The sequence below is a fragment of the Oratosquilla oratoria genome, chromosome 20 (genome assembly GCF_046742065.1).
Source record: "Oratosquilla oratoria isolate Oo_2021 chromosome 20, ASM4674206v1, whole genome shotgun sequence".
In the NCBI taxonomy this organism is placed as follows: Eukaryota; Metazoa; Arthropoda; class Malacostraca; order Stomatopoda; family Squillidae; genus Oratosquilla; species Oratosquilla oratoria.
The window spans coordinates 2,268,717-2,288,397 of NC_134796.1; the positions used below are offsets into that span (position 1 = coordinate 2,268,717).

Consider the following 19,681-nt stretch of genomic DNA (forward strand, 5'->3'; position numbering starts at 1 on the left):
TATAAAACTATTATGGAGGGATTGTGATCTGTGTGTATATTTGTGTACAGACATCAATTAATCCATTCCCCCAGGTTCTTCTGGCATGAGACAACTCCCAGATAACCTGCAACAGCCAATGGACTGGCCCATTAAGTCACTCATGAGATGTTGCTATTGTTGTCTGGTTAAGACTAAATTAGAGTAGTAATGGGCAATTAGCTTTTGTGGTGAGGCCTATTCTGTGTTGGTTTTGTTTTAAAGCTGGGTGGTGACCTGAACAATGCCATGCTACTGCAGTTCTTGATTATCTTGGAAGAGATTTCTCTGTAGGACCAATGTCTAGAGGAATCTAGCAGAGTTTGGTGGTCAGTCTTTGAGTGCTTGTTTTGTGATCTGAGTGTGCATGTGTTTTTGTATGGATATGTTGCTATGTGTAAATGGTACTTTATGATAGATGTTTGAAAAGTACAGTCATTTTTTTCATTCAGTTGGTCAAGTTAGAATTATGTAATGGAATGGATAGGTAGGATCAATGGCATTTGCATAGAACTATGTATCTATAATTTTCATGTACTTATGGGGAGAGTCTTGGTTTCTGTGTATAGATGTTCTATTGGAATAGTCTTAGTGCATACCATTATTAATGCTTTGTTTTATGTCATTTGTAGGGTGTCCATGTTTTCTTTATTGTTGTTGTTGTTCTTGTCGTTCCCTAGACTGTCTGTCCGAGCAGTCCCGTCTCCCCAAGGAATGCCACAGCCGAAACTGGGTTTTCCCACAAATCCTTTATAGAGTGTATGTGTTGTTTGCGTGCATGATTGTGTATAATGCAGTCTTCCATTATGTTTTGTATGGTATGGGGTGAAGTGTTACATCCTGGGCAGCTGTTCACAATGCGGTCATCCAGCCTCTTCTGGTAGCTTAGAAGTGCTGGGTTTATTGTAGGGAACCATGCTTAGGCATATCTAAGGTTATTTTTATGAACTCTTTTTGGTGTGATAATTTCTTTCTGCTGATCAAAACCAGCGATTACTCCTAATCTTTGTATGTTTCTTTTCTTATTACTTTTCATTGTTAGGTCCTTCATCTATGGGCTGAAGGCTATGCAAGTATCAAAAGTGAGGCCTTAGATTTTAAGGCTGTTGTTCTATGGGAGGAGTTAGCCATTCAATTTCACTGTTGAATGTTACTTTGATTCATAATTGTCGGAAGAGAGGGCTCCATTCTACTTTGTCCACTGATTTAGTTTGTCTCAGCTTTTATGATCTTAGCAGCTGTTTTATAGTTGTTATGCTAGGTTATTATCATTAGGTTATCTGTATAAGTGGGCAGTTTGGTGTTATGCTCCAAATAAGGCATGGGGAAATCATTTGTGAAGAGGCTGAATAGTGCAGGTAAGAATAATACTCCTTGGGGGACTGGACAATCTTTTGATCTTTGACTGTTGTTTCAGGATGCTCTGCATTTTTTTGCTGCTGAGAAACTTGCTAGCTATTTTTTGTTGTTGTCATGGATATCTATCTCAATTATCTTTTTTTTTTATACTGTCTGGGGATATTCCATAACCAAATACTCCAACAACTCCAAGACATAACCCCACAGGGAAAAAAAAATGCCACACCTGATGAAAACCACACTAGCACATCTTTACTCAGGACACCATCCAGAATTAAAACGGTACCAACACACAATACACCTGGTCACAGATTCAAACTGACATATAGTTACATGGGGAGAAAATAGAGCAGGCAGGAAGTTATAGATATCAGGGAAATAACATACATCAACGTGTAAAACCATAGGAAGAGATTGTTTATGGAAAGAAACAAGTGGAAAAGGTAAGGTGTGCCCTGAGTAGGGCATGGAGAAATAAGAGAATATCAGTGGAAATGATGAAAAAAATGTACGAAGCACTAGATGTGCTGACTATTATTTACAGGAGCAAGACCTGGGTAATGAATACAAGAGAGAAGTCATGTGGAAGTATTGGAAATGAGGAGTTTGAGGGCTATGCACAGTTATGAAACATGGCAAAGTGCCAAATTATGCAATTTGTTAATGGATTAGTGTCCACATGGGGCTGGATCATTAGGATTACTATCAGTAGCTAATTTTTCATTATGTTACTCATTCACCATGGTAGAATTCCCTTGCCTGAACATGATTAGAAGGCATTACTCAAAATATAACATGTTGAGCACATAATCATAGCAATGTGGTTAATCATGACAAGTCTTTATCCCTTCACAGTGACATTCTTTAAATTGAACAAAACTATCCAGTACTGTATTGGACATAACCAATGACAATCAATAAATCTCTTGGCAAAGACCTTGGACTCAGTCTGGAGTTTAAGTACGCTGTATTGGTCATAACCAATGACAATCAATAAATCTCTTGGCAAAGACCTTGGACTCAGTCAGGAGTTTAAGTACAAGCCCACAGGGGTGCATGCTCAACTGGATGATGAATGAAGGAAGGGTTAATCTATAGGAGGTGAATGTCTCTTCTTCTCAGACAGAAGTGGCACTATGTCCAAACCTTCATGCAATCAAAATCATATGACAGTTGATAATAATTACCAGAGCTGGGTGCATTCCTCAGTGCATTTCGCTTTAGTTTGGCCGTGGTTAGCTCTCCCAAACTATTAAAGTTTACGAGACAGGTTTATACCAAAATAAAAGTTCGGTAGGCTACATACTATATCAGCACCTATATTGCTGTAATAGTATGGGAGCACTAACCGTGGCCAAACTAAAGCAGAACACACCAAGGAACGTGCCCAGCTCTGATAATTACTGCCCAAGTTTCAATGACTAGAAGCCCATAGCCTCAAAGCAGCTTGCAACAGTCTTAAGGCCCTTCCATGGATTTCTAAAGAATGAGACTTTACACTGATGTCTGTTACATTAGTGTGAAATTATTTATGTCACCAGCCTGTAGTAGTGGGAGCGGAACAGTTACCAGTAACTCTTCTTATGTGAAGTGAAGGAAATAGTGTCAAAGATGATCAAGAAATAGCTTAGCCTCAGCCCAGAGATAGTGTGTGTCAGCTCTTCTGAGCTACAGCTCCAGACGGAAGTGGATACTGGTATATTTTAAAGATCGACAGCAGAGGTGATTCTATCAGACAACCATCTCGCATGGCAACCTCATGCAGGTACCTGCCATTAGTCTTTTATATATCATTCTTAATATCAACTATATATTTAATCAATCAACTGGCCATTTATCTAATTTAATTAAATCCAATCACTCACTAAGACTGTACAATAAAGACAAACTACAGTACTACTTTTACTTGATCATATTAGGTTCTTTCTGCAAAAAATTGTAAGAAAGGTTTTGATCACATACAGCCTTTTATTGGGTTAATAAAAAAAATAATTCAAAACATATTACTAGTAATTAACACATACCAGGTAATGAAATAAAAAATTAACATAGTAGATATAAAATATTTCACATACATTTTTTTTGTCTTCTAAATTTGAACTAAAAAACTATGCTCACAGTAAACAGCTTGGTTTAAGTATTTTTTTGTTGCTATGCTAGAAAAATATATTCAAATAATCAGCCACGTGTCTAGATGAGCATTCTTAGTTTTAACACCTACATGCACATTTCAATGTAATGTAAAAAAAATCTTTCTCTGGTATTGTTTCCATATGGTATTACTGTATCTCTACATGCATCCGAAAATGTAAATGGGCATGCATGTTCCGATCAAACTGTGTCTTTGTATAACTGGGCCAGTGAATGTACTTTAAATGTATAAATTTGTCCCCTTTTATGACAAAAAACTCCCCCTTTGTACCCTACATAATTCCTAGTATACTCGTATAAGAATAATGGTTATGCTGAGTTTTATTCACCAGAAGCCTACAATCCCATAGCAACTGGCAACAACCCTTGGGCCCTCACATAGATCTCACTGGGAAGAAACGCTAATTTGTTGAATCAGTGTGGGGCATTTCTATGACACCCGTTTATAATAGTAAGAGTAAGAGACCATTTGCTAATTGTCAGCTCTCCTTATGTAAAAAGTGGAATAAATGCAGTCAAAGTTGTTTGAGATATTTTGGGCCCGGTCCAGAGAATGAATACTGTATAGAAGTGAGTGTGTTGACAGTTTTTTAAGATGGGTAGCGGGGAGCTAGTTCTCTCCCACATCCCTCTCACAGGACCACCATCTGCAGATACCTATCATTTGTCCTATTCCTGATGTAAGAGAAAAAAGAAAGAAAAAAAAAAAAATTATTCTGTATCCCTTGTTCCAACCTCAGATGACAGAGATGATAAACCTTTCCCTTTCAAAGTAGAAGAGCCTCAGATAGAAAAAAAATATTATCAGTATAAATGAACAGTGATCATAAATATATAGGCTGTTCACAATCCTATGCAAATAAAGTCAAAAAGCACAATAGCCATTGTAATTCAAAAACTAAGAGACAAGATACAATAAGGAACAGCAACTTACTTATATCTACTATACATTTCTGAAGGGATCGAAACTAGAGAAAAAATACTGAATGCAAGCTGATAATACTTGTAAAAATCTATCTTGTTTGTAGTGGCTCTGTCACCATTTTCTGAATGACAAACAAAATAGTATCTGGGCAACATTTATAGTGACAAAAGCTCAACGTTTACGCTCACTGCCACGAGTTCCACTAACCGCATGCCCGTACATAGGACCAGCGGCCCCCACTAGAGGTGCTGTCGCTGCAAGACGAGCACCACCTCCTGGTGTGGAATGGTTTCTCGAACGAGAGGGAAGCTGGGGGGACGGTGAATGGGGTGGGGAACTGGGGAGGAGGAGAGAAGAGGGGCGAGTGTCTTGGGGTATGATGAGAGTGGAAGGACGGGTATCTGCTCCCAGCATGCAGCCACGTAAGGAACTCATATCCTGTAGCAGCCGTCAGAATGGGTTAGTGTAACATTAGTATTAAAAAAATAATAATAATAAAAATATATATATACCCATATCTATTAATCACTGTCATACATACACATTTAAGAGCATATGTATATATAGCTAAACAGAAATGGAAGTTTTACACATTTACCACTACAGCAGTGATATGAACTTCATAAAGATAAGTTTACATTAGTTTCAGATTTACCACTATCTGGATAAGTGCATTACCATAAAAAAAATGTGAAATGATCATAATTGGCACTTTTTGCACATTCATTCCTTGAAACCAAAATAATGCGGATGTTCTTGACTCAAAGTTTCTCATAATTTCACACCAGCTATACAGTAACATTTCCTTATTGATTTCCACAACAATATCACCAAAGCTACCAACCACTTTAGTCACTTAAATGATAAAGTTCAAAGACACCATTATGGAAACTGACCATTACAAGATAAGCTACTTTCCACAATCATCCCCCCCTTATAAAAGAAAGTCTAATTACAAGAATAATAATTATAATAAAAAAAATAAAAAAACATGTAGCCTATCATACATAAAATACAGCTACTTCACATGAGAATGATTTGAATACTACACATCAATGAATTGTAGTTCCAGAAGAAAAAATTATGAGATATAAAGCTAGACTTATATAACAATCTTACATCTGTATTAGCATGAACAGGTCTATGACAAATAACTGTTGGACAAGAGACAGTTGTCCTTAACGTACATAAATGTTGCCTCATATTTCAGTGACTGGACCTGAATTCCATACTATACCAGACTCCCTCAGGCATCAATCTCAAAGAGAAATTATTCCTATAATGTCAATATTTATGAAGAAACCCAACCTCTACTCTGTTTCTTTAATTTCAATGAATATCTTCCACTACCAGGTATACTTCTTCAAACTATTTTTTTCAGTTTAGCAAAGTTAGCTTTTGCATAGTTGTAGCTTCTATGTCTATATATATTTCCTATTTTATTTCTGTCTTCCCCACTTCCAGCACAAATCCAAGGAAAACATGATCACTCTTTTCCACTGGGCACCAGTTATTCAATGCTTCAGTCACATAAGGTCCCTTGGTTCAAATGAAATCCAGTCTTCCAGGTGTATCTTTGCCTTCATATCTTCTTGATTCCTTCACCCACTGGTTAATTATATCATTCACTGCTATGTTAAATAATACGTTGCCCCAGGATTCCTCATTTCTGCCTATCTGTCTCTCTTTCTTTCCACATTACCTCTCCACAACTAAAGTCATCCATTAGTTATGTTCTTGCTTTCTCAACTACTTCTAGTTGTTCAGCCATGTTTCTTATTAAATCTATATACTCGACAACATTCCTTTCTCTTGTTTTTGGAGGGATGTATGCCAATGCAATGTCTTTTTTCCATCCACTCACCTGTTATCTATTTACCTCCTCCATGCCTTCTCCCATTTGGCTGATCTATATAAGGACATGGACATGTGGAAAGAATGAGTGAAGAAAGATGAGCATTAGAGGTGTGGAAGGCATGGGTGGATGGAGTGACCTTAAGGGGATGGCTGAGAATGAGATGAATGGATGGGATGAAAGGGGCTTTGAGCAAGAGAAGAATGTCTGTTGAACAGGGAAGGGAGAAGACAGGAGGTAGGGGCGAGTGGAGAATGGCTGTGTATGGATGATATTTTGACACAGCCCAAAGAGATTTCTCGTCGTCTTCTCTATTTTCCACACGTGGGGACAGGGAGGGGGTTGCCGTGTAAGTGAAATGGCCCTGCTATGGATGTACTATGTCTTGCTACATTGCTTCTGACCCAGGTAGTGGGCAGGAGACAGGGATGAGCCTTCATCCATGAGGAGCTAAGATAAGAGGGAAGTAACAGGGGCAGATGGGAGTGGAATGGGTAGGAGTGGGTGCCTGCCTTTGATTTGGCTACCTAACTTATAAAGGGAAAGAACCCTTTGGTATACATTGATAAGAAGATATGTGTTTGAGTAATATAACCCCTTTTTTATGGGTTAGTAGGGTCAAGATCTCTTGCATAGACCTGTGTATCTATCATTTTCATACAATATTCTGTGGGGAGTGTGAAGGTGGTGTAATGCATAATGATCTAACATTCACTTAGTTCTGGGTTCAAATCCTGCAATTTTCTCCAATTCCACGCAGTGACCGTTACTGGCTCCAACAGTCCAAGCACCCAAAACAAAGGGGATGGCTCTGGCCACAACTAGGCAACTCCTGACATAAGCTCCTCACCTACTTCCATATTCTAATTAAGAGGAGGATTTTGGTTTCCATTTGCAGGTGTTCAATTGGGGCAGACTTATTGTATTCTACTATTATTTCCAATGGTTTATTTTGTAAAACTTGTATGGTATCTATGTTTTCTTGTTAGTTATGAGAAAAACTGGAATATCAAGCGTAGGTGGTTCTTAGTTACGTTATGCAGGCTGTGCTTAGATTTTCCTTCTGTTGTCCAAAGCCTATGCTTGCAATTGATTTTTGAAGGTTTATTTCTTACTGATTTTCAGATCTTTGACATGCAGGCTGAGGATCATATGAGTATAAAAACTGAGTCCTACGATTTTTGGGTTCTCCCTTGAATTTTTCTTCCTTATTAAATAGTAATTAGAAGTTCTTATTCATTATTTCAACTTGAGTATTTGTTTATTCATATTACCCCTTCAATTTTCAACCTGGATATTCCTTCTCTATGTTTTGACTTACCATTCACAAATCTAACAAACGGCTTAGGTTGATTCTTGCATTTGTCAACTACAGTACAATCTTCTCAAAGTTCTTTTCCTCTTCTTTTCTTATTTTTCTATATTCATTTGCAGGTCTTTTGAATTCTTCTTTTATATTCTTTGTTCTTCTTGTCTGTCCTCCACCATGCCTTTTTTATCTTTATACATATTTTGTTGAACCCATTTTTTTCCATTTCTTTTTCTCTCCTATTCATCTTTGGCAAGGACTTTTCCACATGATTCACCTAAATCAGATTTTTTGAAGGCAGAGCTATCCCCAAAGTTATGAAAATTGCTAGTAAAGGCATTGACATTTTCAGTTTTTGGAACACATAAAGAGGGCAAAAACTTAAAAAAAAAAAATCCACATCAATATGACACAACTGTCATACTTTAGGCTTGATCTAGAAATTGATGATTGATGAAAAGAAGAAATAGTCTGTACAACTGTTTTCAGCATATCTAAACCTATACTCTCCCATCAGCACATAAAAAAGGCTTGTAATGTTCATGCTAAATAATAAAAATTAATGGATTCAAGCTAATTAGCTATAATTAATCAACTAGCACAACAAAAGTTGCCAATACCATGATGGATAAAGCCAATTCCTGATGTGCTTTCACAGCCAAAATCAGGAACATTTGCAGAGCAAGAAGGGTGAAAGAAAACTAATAAAGCAAAGTAAGTCATGATGTTCTGAATCAAGTTACTTGCCCAAACTTTATAATTCTGATGACCTGGTTGGCTGATAACCTATAATAGTTTAGAACAGATATTCTTTATATGTTGTAGGGCTTTATGTATGTCTACTTCACCAATTTGCATTACCATACTAAACTGTTAATTTTTATTCCCTGACACCATAATTTTTAAATTATACATACTTTGAACTAAAACTACCTTCATTGAAACTCATTTAACCAGTATGAATACCATTAAAAAAAAAAAAAATCCTTGAGCTTTTATTTGCAAACCCCCATTTCAACCAAATCGTAGAATATAAACTTCCCTGTCTATGACCACTTTTCCCCTGGTACGGTCTTGCTCATAATATTATTCACTATAGTTTTAATCATCTGGAAATGGAAACATCTCCCACCAATGTCCATGCCAATGGACTACCTCACACCTGGGCCCATCTTTTGTCCCATCAGATAGGACCCTATCCCCATCTGAGGACAGGTTCTTTCATACTCGCTGAGGGAGCAAAGACTAACTTCTTCCAATTTAACATGATAACATGAGGCAAATATTCCTCAGACACATGAACAACTGTAGTTGAAACAGATGAGAATGAGAATGAGAATGAGAATGAGAGAGAGAGAGAGAGAGAGAGAGAGAGAGAGAGAGAGAGAGAGAGAGAGAGAGAGAGAGAGAGAGAGAGAGAGAGAGAGAGAAGAGAGAGAAGAGAAGCGAAGAGAGAAGAGAGAGAGAGAGAAGAGAGAAAGAGAGGGCAAAAGAGAAGGGAGAGAAGGAGGGGAGGGAGGAGAGGGAGAGGGAGAGGAGAGGGAGGGAGAGAGAGAGAGAGAGAGAGAGAGAGAGAGAGAGAGAGAGAGAGAGAGAGAGAGAGAGAGAGAGAGAGAGAGAGAGAGAGAGAGAGAGAGAGAGAGTGTGTGTGTGTGTGTGTGTGGAGGGGAGGGAGGGAAGGGGGGGGGAGAGAGAGAGAGAGAGAGAGAGAGAGAGAGAGAGAGAGAGAGAGAGAGAGAGAGAGAGAGAGAGAGAGAGAGAGAGAGAGAGAGAGAGAGAGAGAGAGAGAGAGAGAGAGAGAGATAGAGAGAGGGGAAATTAAACTACAGTAGTTTACAAATCCCTGCTTGCATGAAAACACCAGTGCACGTCATATGCATCAATATCCCTGTTCCTGGTCAATGTCTGTGCACTTCTATATGCACATATCTAGCATACAGGTAGTATTTACAAGGTCATGACACCATTTTCGTTATTATTATTATTATTATATGTGGCAGGCAAGGATCTATGTAGATCACCGAGTAATCAAAAGCATAACGTAATTTGTTAAGTAAAAAGTTTAGGTTACTGTACATTATTGTATGGACTTGGGTTACCATTTCAGGACAATAAAAAACACCGAGACAGGTGAAGTGAGTTGTACTTACGGGGTTGGTGAGATTTTTTTTCATAAGATCCATTGTGAGAGACATGCGTGCCCTTACAAAGCTTCTGCTGTTATGAGATACAGTATTTCTGTTCTGTTCTTTGTGTTCTCTAAGATGTAGAAAAGTTTCGAACAACAGTATTTCTACTTCACCATATCACTGAATGTCATTGCATATTTTATTGTGCTTAACACACACTATGTATTGTACTATTCAAATTCATTTTGATTTGTATACAAACTCCTTTCTCTAGTCTGTGATGATATCTAATCAGGCTGCAATAAAAAATATCTCACACTCCACCACAATTCTCTAAATATACACAGTACTACAGAACAAGAATATTACCATGCTATGACTACTGATCATTAGGTATTGTTAAAGTTCCCCTGTAAGCTTCACATGATAAAGAATTATCTGAAATATTTTCAGTGTGTTCAATTACAGTGTACATTAGAAGCAAAAATAAACAATAAATCATTTAGCTGTGTGGCTTGTCTTGCAAATGTTACACTAGCTTTATATAACAAGACAATTTTATTGGGCTACTCCAGACTCCAGAAGTTAAAGCTAATTACTGCAACAACCCCTTTCCTTGTAGTCATATATTTTATAAGTATACTTCAGGTTAATGCCAATTGATTTAATTCAATTAACCATACTTCCGTTAAATTTTGTGGATTCTATTCAAGCTAATAACAGATGCTTTGTCCTGAATGAGTTCAAGTAATCATGATTAAACTGTGCTTCACTAGATTTTACTGTACATGTGATGTGATTTTATTCAGCTGAGAGGATTGCCAAGCAATACCGAGTTAAGCCGTTTGCCTAGGTGAAAGTGTCAATTATGACCAAATTCTTCACACCAGTATTTGAATGTTCTTGTAAACAATACCTAATCATTAATCACTAGCAAGCAAAACAAAAATGCACCCAAATCTACTTGTGCAAGACAGAGTACAAATCACTGCCTACCATAACTGACCTGAAATAATTCTCGTCAGAAAGAGATTGTTCCACCATGTTGAAATCATACCTTGTATATGAGACAATCATTTTAACAAGTAGCATTATAAGTGTTTGCGGCTGTTGGAAGCTCCTTTAGTGCACAATATTTTCAGCGGCAAATCATATGCTGGGTTTACAATTCCTATGAGATAATGTTCATAACAATACATGCCTTACGAGAAATCTTAAGGCAAGATGCATTTTCATTTTTCTTTTAAATATCTACAACACAAACCAGTATTTATAATTTGGTAAAAATAATTCCAGTATCTACAAAAAATGGTAAAATTTTACTTTCGACCATTGTTGGAATATAGCAATACAAAATTAAATAGTAATTTTGTAAATTAAAATGTATGAACGTAATATGCAATTTTGTGTGCGGAAATGAAAAAAAAAAGTTGCTAAAACAGATTTCTTAATCTAGGGTTAAGTAACGAAGTCGTGTACTACGAATGGTACGCCATGTTTGTTATGGTAGATTCCGACATCGGAGAAATGAAAGGACGATAAATTTGTCTAAAGTAAAGTAAACTAAACTAAACTAAACTAACCTAACCTAACCAGTACAATTTTACTTTCGACCATTGGAGGAATATAGCCATACAAAAGCTGAGAGAGTGGTTGAAAAGCCCACCAACGTCTCTCACGACGACGACGACGAGGACCAGCCAGATGATATCTAATTTGCAGGTAATGATTTATTAAACACAGGTTAGGTAAGGTTAGATTAGGTTAGGTTAGGTTAGTTTAGTTTAGACAAATTTATCGTCCTTTCATTTCTCCGACGTCGGCATCTACCATAACAAACATGGCGTACCCTTCGTCGTACACGACTTCGTTACTAAGAAATCTGTTTTAGCAACGTTTTTATTTTCATTTCTGCACACAAAATTGCATATTTCGTTCATACATTTTAATTTACAAAATTACAATCTAATTTTGTATTGCTATATTCCTACAATGGTCGAAAGTAAAATTTTACCCAAAAAATATAACACACCAGGTATCTAAAATTACTGCAGATTAACATTTAAAAATCTAGAGAGATCAATAAAGAAATTCTGTTCCTTACCATGACACTGAGTGCAATGCCCAATACTTATCTTTAGTTGCCCCTAAGGAAATTCAAATATCAAGATAAACCCTGTTTATCTTTTAACTTCCACTCTAATGATAGGAAAACTTGGTTTCATATCATCCATTATCTTTCCTTCATCAAGTAAATTAAAAATCAGTCTCCTATTTCTTTTGATAATACACACAAGAAATCCAGTGCCTGCTGTTATCACTGCCTGACTTCATAAACAACCAACTGGCAAATAAAATCTGTATCTAAGTGCAATAATACTATTTCTTTCCTTTCAACCACAAACTATAACCTCACAACATGAGGACACCATGTTTTCAGTCCTCCCATTAACCACTTCAGTACAACTCAAATTCTCGCGTGCAGCATCGGCTGCCATACGTACGATGCGTCACACTATTTGCATTATAAAATATAAAGTCACTGCTGTATTACTCATTCTCTTTCACTCAGAGTAATAATAAACACAGAAAATGTGATGAAACCATTTCACAGAATCTGGGGGGGAAACTCATGTACAACTACGAAAAATATAATTAATCAAGATGCCAATGCCGATGCCAGCATCCTAAAGTACCCAGTCATGCCTCATGACACCTACATAGACATCATCGTACCAAAGTGGTTAAGAAACTAGAATGACAGCAGGATTAGGTAGTTCTTCAACCTAAGTTGAAACAGGAAAAAAGCAGGTGAGAGAGAGAAAGAGAGGATGAGGAAGAGAAACAGAGGAAGATATATATATATATATATATATATATATATATATTATATATATATATATATGAGAGAGAGAGAGAGAGAGAGAGAGAGAGAGAGAGAGAGAGAGAGAGAGAGAGAGAGAGAGAGAGAAAGAGAGAGAGAGAGAGAGAGAGAGGGGGGGAAGGGAGAGGAGGAGAAAGAAGAAATACATACTTTGGAGTACAGTACATTTCTTTTTTTAATCTATCAAATGCAAACAAATAGCAAAGGTGCTTCTTAAGCACTGTCAGCATTTTAGAACATTTGTTGGATATCCTGCAGTTGCCCCATTTCCTGGGGCCTCGCACATTAAAAGACAAAAATGTAAAAATTTCCTTTCACACCCTCACAAAGTGAATTAAGATAACCTTCCCCTCATAGTGAAAATAACACAGGAGATAACATTTTTGTCCACTGAAATGAAAAAATCAGTTATCATTTTTTTTCTCTAATGCCACAACAGTTGGGGTTGCTCACATTGCTGGTCTAATGAAAGCTACCTTAATCTTTTACCTAGTTAGTCTTACTCTCTGTTAAATGCTAAACTATCAAAGAACCTGTAGTCATCAAATTGGTAGTTATAATACCAATTCACACTTTGTATCTGTCTTTCCTTCTGATATCAATACACTGTAATCATTGAGCACCGTTCAGCTATCCAGAAACTTGATTACCCACACAAAAATAAAGCATGGTTCTGACTGAACAGCTATCTCTTCTTATCAAACTAGCACTTTATATTTAGATATTAACACTCATATGAGGATATGATGATGATTATTGAAACATTGGGTGCCAAATACCCAAAAGCACTCTGGTACTATATATAAAGATTAGTTGTGTATCCATACTTCATTCTCTTACATCTTCATTAACTGTACTACAATGCACATGAAGACCCTTTGAGTAAACCTCACCTAACTCAGCTGCACATTTGCCAATATGTGTTCTTTAAATAGCAATTCATATTTGCATCTAATTAATATACCCCCTAACCCTGCCCTGTCCTTGTAAATTTGGGTTTCTCGAGCATGAGCATAATTACCAATAAAAAATATATCTTGAACAACACATTTCTCCAATTTCATATGGATGAAAAATGGTCTTAGAATGAACCTGTGCCAGGTCTGTCAATGAGAAGCATTTTGTATTCTATCTAAGATGTGCTTTTTTCCACTTATTTTTGTGGTATCTACTGCAAATAGGCATGTTCCTAATAAAATACAGAAGTCATCCATCTTTTTCCCAACAATTCTAAATATAACAAACTAACACTCCTGATAAGAGCAATATATTATCATAAAACCAGAAGCCTGATACTGAGTGGCCTCTCCTTTAGAACTAAAGGAGATCATGACAGATCTCTGATTAGGTTTGATAATGACCCAAGAGAGTGAAGATCCCCTCCACAAGGTTAGGTATGTCAGGTTCAGTCTACTTGAAAGGAAATGAATATAAATCAACATTCTATAATTTAAAAATTGTGTTGAACTCAAATGGTTGGGAGTTCAATTTCCTTGACCCACTGTAGGCTGTCTCTCGTTGGTTTCCGACAGCCTTAGCCAGGCAACCCAACATTGTCCTAACAAAAAACGGTAGCTTGCTGCAACTGACAAGCCTTTACTCCACCAGGTTTTTAATTTCACAGTGAATGGGAGTGGGATAGTGAGCATTACTATATTTTTCTATTACTTCATTAAATTATGACCCACTAGTTGTGAAAATAATAAAAGGTAATTCATTACAAAATCTAATACCACTATGATGACAAACATTTGAGTAACTTTATGCTGACACGTCACATGTCACCATTTTCTACCTTAAATCTTTTGTTCTGAACTTGTTTCAATGGAATACAGGAGACTTGTCTTTAATATTTTCATTTCAAATGATTAGCTTTAAAGACCACAAAATTTATTCTGCCATATTTAGATCAGGAGAAATAGGTTTTGTGAATCCCATTTATGGATGGGACATTATATGCTCTAGGATTACTGTCATTGTGCAATCCTTAAATAACATTTAAGCTATGACAAAGTGAGAACTACAGAATAATGTAATGAAATAACATAGGAAAGCATAGGTGGTATATGGGTAAAATTCCTTGAACACGCCATCATAGATATCTAACCAGATAATTATCATTATGTTGTCCAATAGCTCCTAACCTAACATACAATACCTAGCAACCATTCCATAGAAAAAATAATCTCTTTAGGGTGCAAAAAAAAATTGTTTTTGCATGTTACTGGAGCAGAACCAGCAAATGTTCAACTGGACAAAAAGGACAAATCACAACAGTCATAAAGGAATTAATTTAAGTACATCAAATTTGTTTTATTCGACTTCCTATAATCAATCTTATCTTGATGAATCCCAACTGTGATTTCGAAATATTCTATCCCTGCCTATGGATACGTGGCAGTTTCGAACTTAAATCTATTGCAACTACTGACCAAACGCTTGTTAGGTAACTATTTACAATCAAATAAAGCAATATCCAACACTGGCGTGGGTAATTCCCAAGATTACGAACTGTCATTGCAGACTGGGAATTCGGAGGAAAATTTGCTTTGTGATTAGTCTTTAAATTCAACATAAACTTGCATTAACTTGTTATTGTAAACAATATTAGGCTCCATTTGCTGATAAATATAAATACCAGACTGTTCAACTTATTCACTTTGTTATTTACCTCAAATCTAATTACTTTGTAACTTCACAAAGGCATAACACAGAAACCAATGTTTTTGCACAACTCAAGTTATTTACACCAAAGAATTTAAAATAATTTCTTTGATTGTGTAGATCTTAATAATATCGCCCTGTAAACCCTGATTTTTATTCATGATGACTACTATATTGTCAGTAATCACAGATTTGTAAATGTAATACAATTACTTGATATTACCACGTTAGTGAAAATAACGTGTATTTACACCTATATTCTTAAAGTTGACATTTCGATCAGATAACTTAAACAAATAAACATATTTTCACGAGTTACTTATAATTACATTATAAAATTAATATATCGTAACTAAGTATTCATCATTTAGTAATATAAGTACGTTATTTACGAATATTACAGGAATTAGCGGCCCCAAGCACGCAACGATGGTCTAAATCGTTCTCAAAATCGTCGTGTAGCTTATCTGAATGCAAAAGTGGGCGGAGTTCCGTGGTCTGAAGTTTGAACGATCTCGGCGGGAATCTGTCACTGCCAAGTGTCAGCCATACACAGATCGCTCAGTGTATGTGCTTGCATGCCGATATCTCAGGTTCTCAGCAGGTTTTGATGTAAAAAAAAAAAAAAAAATAAAGGAGCGCATGGGCCTACTCTTCCCGTGATAAAATATTTCTTCAGACTGTTCTGACCTCCCCTTTTGCCCTTCAGAGGTTTAGCTTAGTATAACAATGTTTGATGTTCAAAACTGATTTCCAGTTTTGTTTTGCTTGTCATAGTATGGTATATGTTTCAGGTATGGTCCGAGAACAGTTATGAATGATCTGAGCATAATTCAAGCCTTGTGAATCAGGGCACCAGGCAACAAGGTAATTAGACCTTTCCCTCCAGCTCCTTGTTGTTTTACCCATATGAGTACTGGTCCCCTATTCCCTATATCATTTATATATACTATGAATAAAAGTGGCCCAAGAACGTAACCCTGAGGAACTCCACTCGTAACATTTTTCCATCTAGTTTTTTACGATGTTATTTACCTTGACTTAATTTCATAATTACGTTTCACTGTATGTGTATTCTTTTTAACCAGCTTTGCCATTTTGTTATATCTTGATGTAAGGTGTGATTCCCTGTTTTTTTCTTTATTTTACGTAAAGTCCTCTTTTCATTCCGATCTCATGTTTCAATCTGTCCGTCATCCATTTGGGAGTATTACTATTTTTCCGTATTGACTTCAAGGGGATAAATGTATTTTGTGCATTAGTAATTAGATCAGTTAGATTGCTATACATTTCATCCAAATTGCTGACCAAGTGACCTGACCCAAGGTATGCATATTACCCTTCGTGATCCAACCCCTGGTCATGATCTTGTCATAAACCTTTTCCATATTCATAAAAGCCCAATAAACATCCTTACCTTTTTCTATATCTTTCTCACATATCTGTCTTACCACAAAAATATGATCTACGCAACCCTGTCCTAAACCCACAATGTTCCTCACCAATTACTCCCTCTGTTTGTCTCCTAATCCTCTCAAACAAGACCCTCCCATAAGCCTTCCCAACTACACTCAACAAACTGATCCCTTTGAAACTACTACACTCACACTTGTGCCCTTTTCCCTTGTAAAGTGGAACTATACAGGCACTCCTCCAGTCCTCCGGCACTCTACCCTCTCTTAAACAAACATTAAATAACCTCACCAGCCAGTCCAACATCTTTGTACCTCCTTTTTTCAGACATTCAGCATGACATCCTTCCAACCCAGGTGCCTTGCCTGCTCTCATCATCTTAACAACTACCTTCACTTCATCTTTCTTTATTTCTCCTCCATTTTACTCATTCATCACAGCCATTTTGTAAGCGCTTCCCACTGCAACTACCTTTCTCTCCCTATCCTCCTTCACATTTAGCACCTCCCTAAAATACTCTACCCATCAACCTCTTACTGCCTTCTCTCATTCTGTTTTGTAACTAATCTGTGAATGCTCGCTTCTTCTCTTCTACAACCTTCTTTGCTTCCTCATCCCACCACTCACAACCCTTCCTATTTCTTCCTGTCCTCCTTGTTCCATACACCATCTTTGCACACCTTGTGACTCCCTCCTTGAACCATCCCAATTCCTCCTCCACTCCTAGTTCTATTCTATCTTTCACTCCCACTCCTCTCTCAGTTTCTTCTTACACTCCTTCTTTTCTTTCTCATTTAAGCAGTTCACTCTAAGCATCTCCGTACCTTCTGTCCTTTTCCTCTTTCTCCTCCTATCCTCCATTCTCAACCTACTTTCCACCAAAAAATTATCTGATTGTTAATTACCAATTGTTAACTACCCTATTTGAAAAAGTAAACTTCCTTTTATTGAGCTTTGATCCCATTTTGTAGATCTTCTTTGAATTTCTTCTTTTTATGTTTCCCTCATCTTAAAAATTCCTTTAGTACAATCCGGTTCATTCTTTTGGGTAATGATATTGTATGCCTCAATTTGATTGCCTCTTGATCTTCTGTAAGCCAATGTGGGAAGTTCTAGTTTCTTGAGTTTTTCCTTGTAGTTTAATCCCCTTAGTTCCGGTACCATTCTTGTAGCATGATGCTGAACATTCTCAATTGCCTTCACATCTTTGATCAGGTGAGGACACCAGATCTGATTTGTATACTCTAGGTGAGGCTGCACCAGAGCAGTATACTCTTTGGGAATAGTTTGGTCAAGATATTCAAATGTTCTTCTGATAATATCCAGTATACTGTTTGACTTGTTTATCTTCTCAACTAAATGTTCTGAGAACTTGTAGTCTATTACTACTCTAATGTCTTTCTTCTTTCTAGTGTTTATTTTCAATAAACAATATATTAAATATTGTAGATGTGTTTACTTCCCTAGCTTTTTGTAGCTGAGATGATACTGTTTCTTGCTGACCATGCTACTTATGAGTTGAACTACTGCAAGTAATCACCTTTGGAGAACATGTATCCCAGCTGTAAGGTACTCATTGGCTGACATTGTGTCAGCTGATATGGTGACAATCACATATTGGCCAATGGATATAAAAAAAAACATATGACCCAACTAGGGGTCGATGGAAGACAAATAGCTGATGGCCTGGTGTTGGGCTGATAGAATATAAAATCGTTGATGGGCCGACACTGGCCCAATGGAAGAGAAATTGCTGGCAGGCCAACCTTGGACCACTGGACAAGCCAGTGTCAGCCCATTCAGCCCATTGGCGAATATTGCCTGTGAACCAACAAATGCACAGTTGGTGACTCAACATAGGCCCATCAACATTGTGCTATCTGGGTTGGAATAACTGTCAGTATGTTGAATGTCTTTCTTGGCCCTAGGGACATCGTCCTCTAACAATAAAACCTTTAGAGATGGGTCACATGTTGACATTGTTTACTCTTTTTAGTGCATTGAGATTGTCTGGATCTTGGTAGTTTGCTTGACTGCCTATAGAGAGTGTGGTAACTGTAACTTCAATTTTGTGGTTTGCTATTAGGCAGGCAAGTTAATGCAAACAAATTATGATCGATGAAACAACTTTACTGAGTAGATGCAGGGAGATGGGAAGTGTGTATGAGAGAGACCAGATGGAAGATAGGGGAATGAGATATAGGAGTTTGCAGGAGTGACCTAGCAGAGGTTGGCACAGTCGTGCGAGTCATGGAAAGGTATGAGAGAGGCCTTTGTCAGCAGTAGACTCAAAATGGCTGATTGATTGATATACCAAGGTCCTTTTCCCTCTTTTAAGAGGGGTAGCCGGCCAAGGTATACACCCACCTCCAAACATTCCATCTCCATCCACCACACATTGTTATTATCATAGCTCCTCGTACATGAAGGGTCACCCTGTCTCCTGCCCAGAAGCAATGCAGCAAAACACAACACATCCACAGCAGGGCTGCTTCATTTACATGGTGCTTACTTATAAAAATGGCTGGAGTATCAGCAGAGTGTGGTTTTCTATCCCCTGGTATTTGATGTGTGGGAGTGGGAGGCCCACTAGGTAAGAAATCAGATGTGTATGGCTACAAATTTTGTCAAAGAAATTTACTACCTGCAACACAATTGTTTATGCAATAACATCAAAGATACAGAGACTAATGGTTTACTTTGTCTTTTGCAACACAGGTAATCTAACAATAATGACCCAGCACTGCAACTAAAAGATATCAACCAGAGATACTCAAACTTACTTGAGTAAGCTAGAATTATGACTGACACAAAATAGAATGTCTTCATCCTCTGAGAAGTCCTTAGTGATGTTGATTACCACTGACTATGAATCAAACACCCAGTGAGCAGATTAAATGACCATTCTCTCCCACTGGACATCAATCAACCAGTAACGTTGCTACTGGTCTCCACAATTTTTGCTACCCTTTCC

General features: G+C 37.2%; 2 protein-coding genes across 3 annotated transcripts in view; both read right to left on the minus strand.

The window, feature by feature from the left end:
- LOC143036372 (calcium release-activated calcium channel protein 1-like) overlaps positions 1-11,914 on the minus strand; it is a 41,717-nt gene extending 29,803 nt beyond the window's left edge. Inside the window, exon 1 of the mRNA XM_076203629.1 lies at positions 11,851-11,914. The gene's annotated coding sequence lies outside the window, so the exon portion shown is untranslated. The remainder of the gene's footprint in view (positions 1-11,850) is intronic.
- LOC143036371 (uncharacterized) overlaps positions 1-15,381 on the minus strand; it is a 180,563-nt gene extending 165,182 nt beyond the window's left edge. Inside the window, exons 1-2 of one of the 2 annotated variants that reach the window (XM_076203627.1) lie at positions 15,302-15,381; positions 9,768-10,042 (exon numbers count right to left, since the gene is read on the minus strand). The gene's annotated coding sequence lies outside the window, so the exon portion shown is untranslated. Of the gene's footprint in view, positions 1-9,767; positions 10,043-15,088; positions 15,129-15,301 lie in introns of those variants that run through there. The other variant, XM_076203628.1, reaches the window with a different exon arrangement.
- Positions 15,382-19,681: the final 4,300 nt, after the last annotated feature.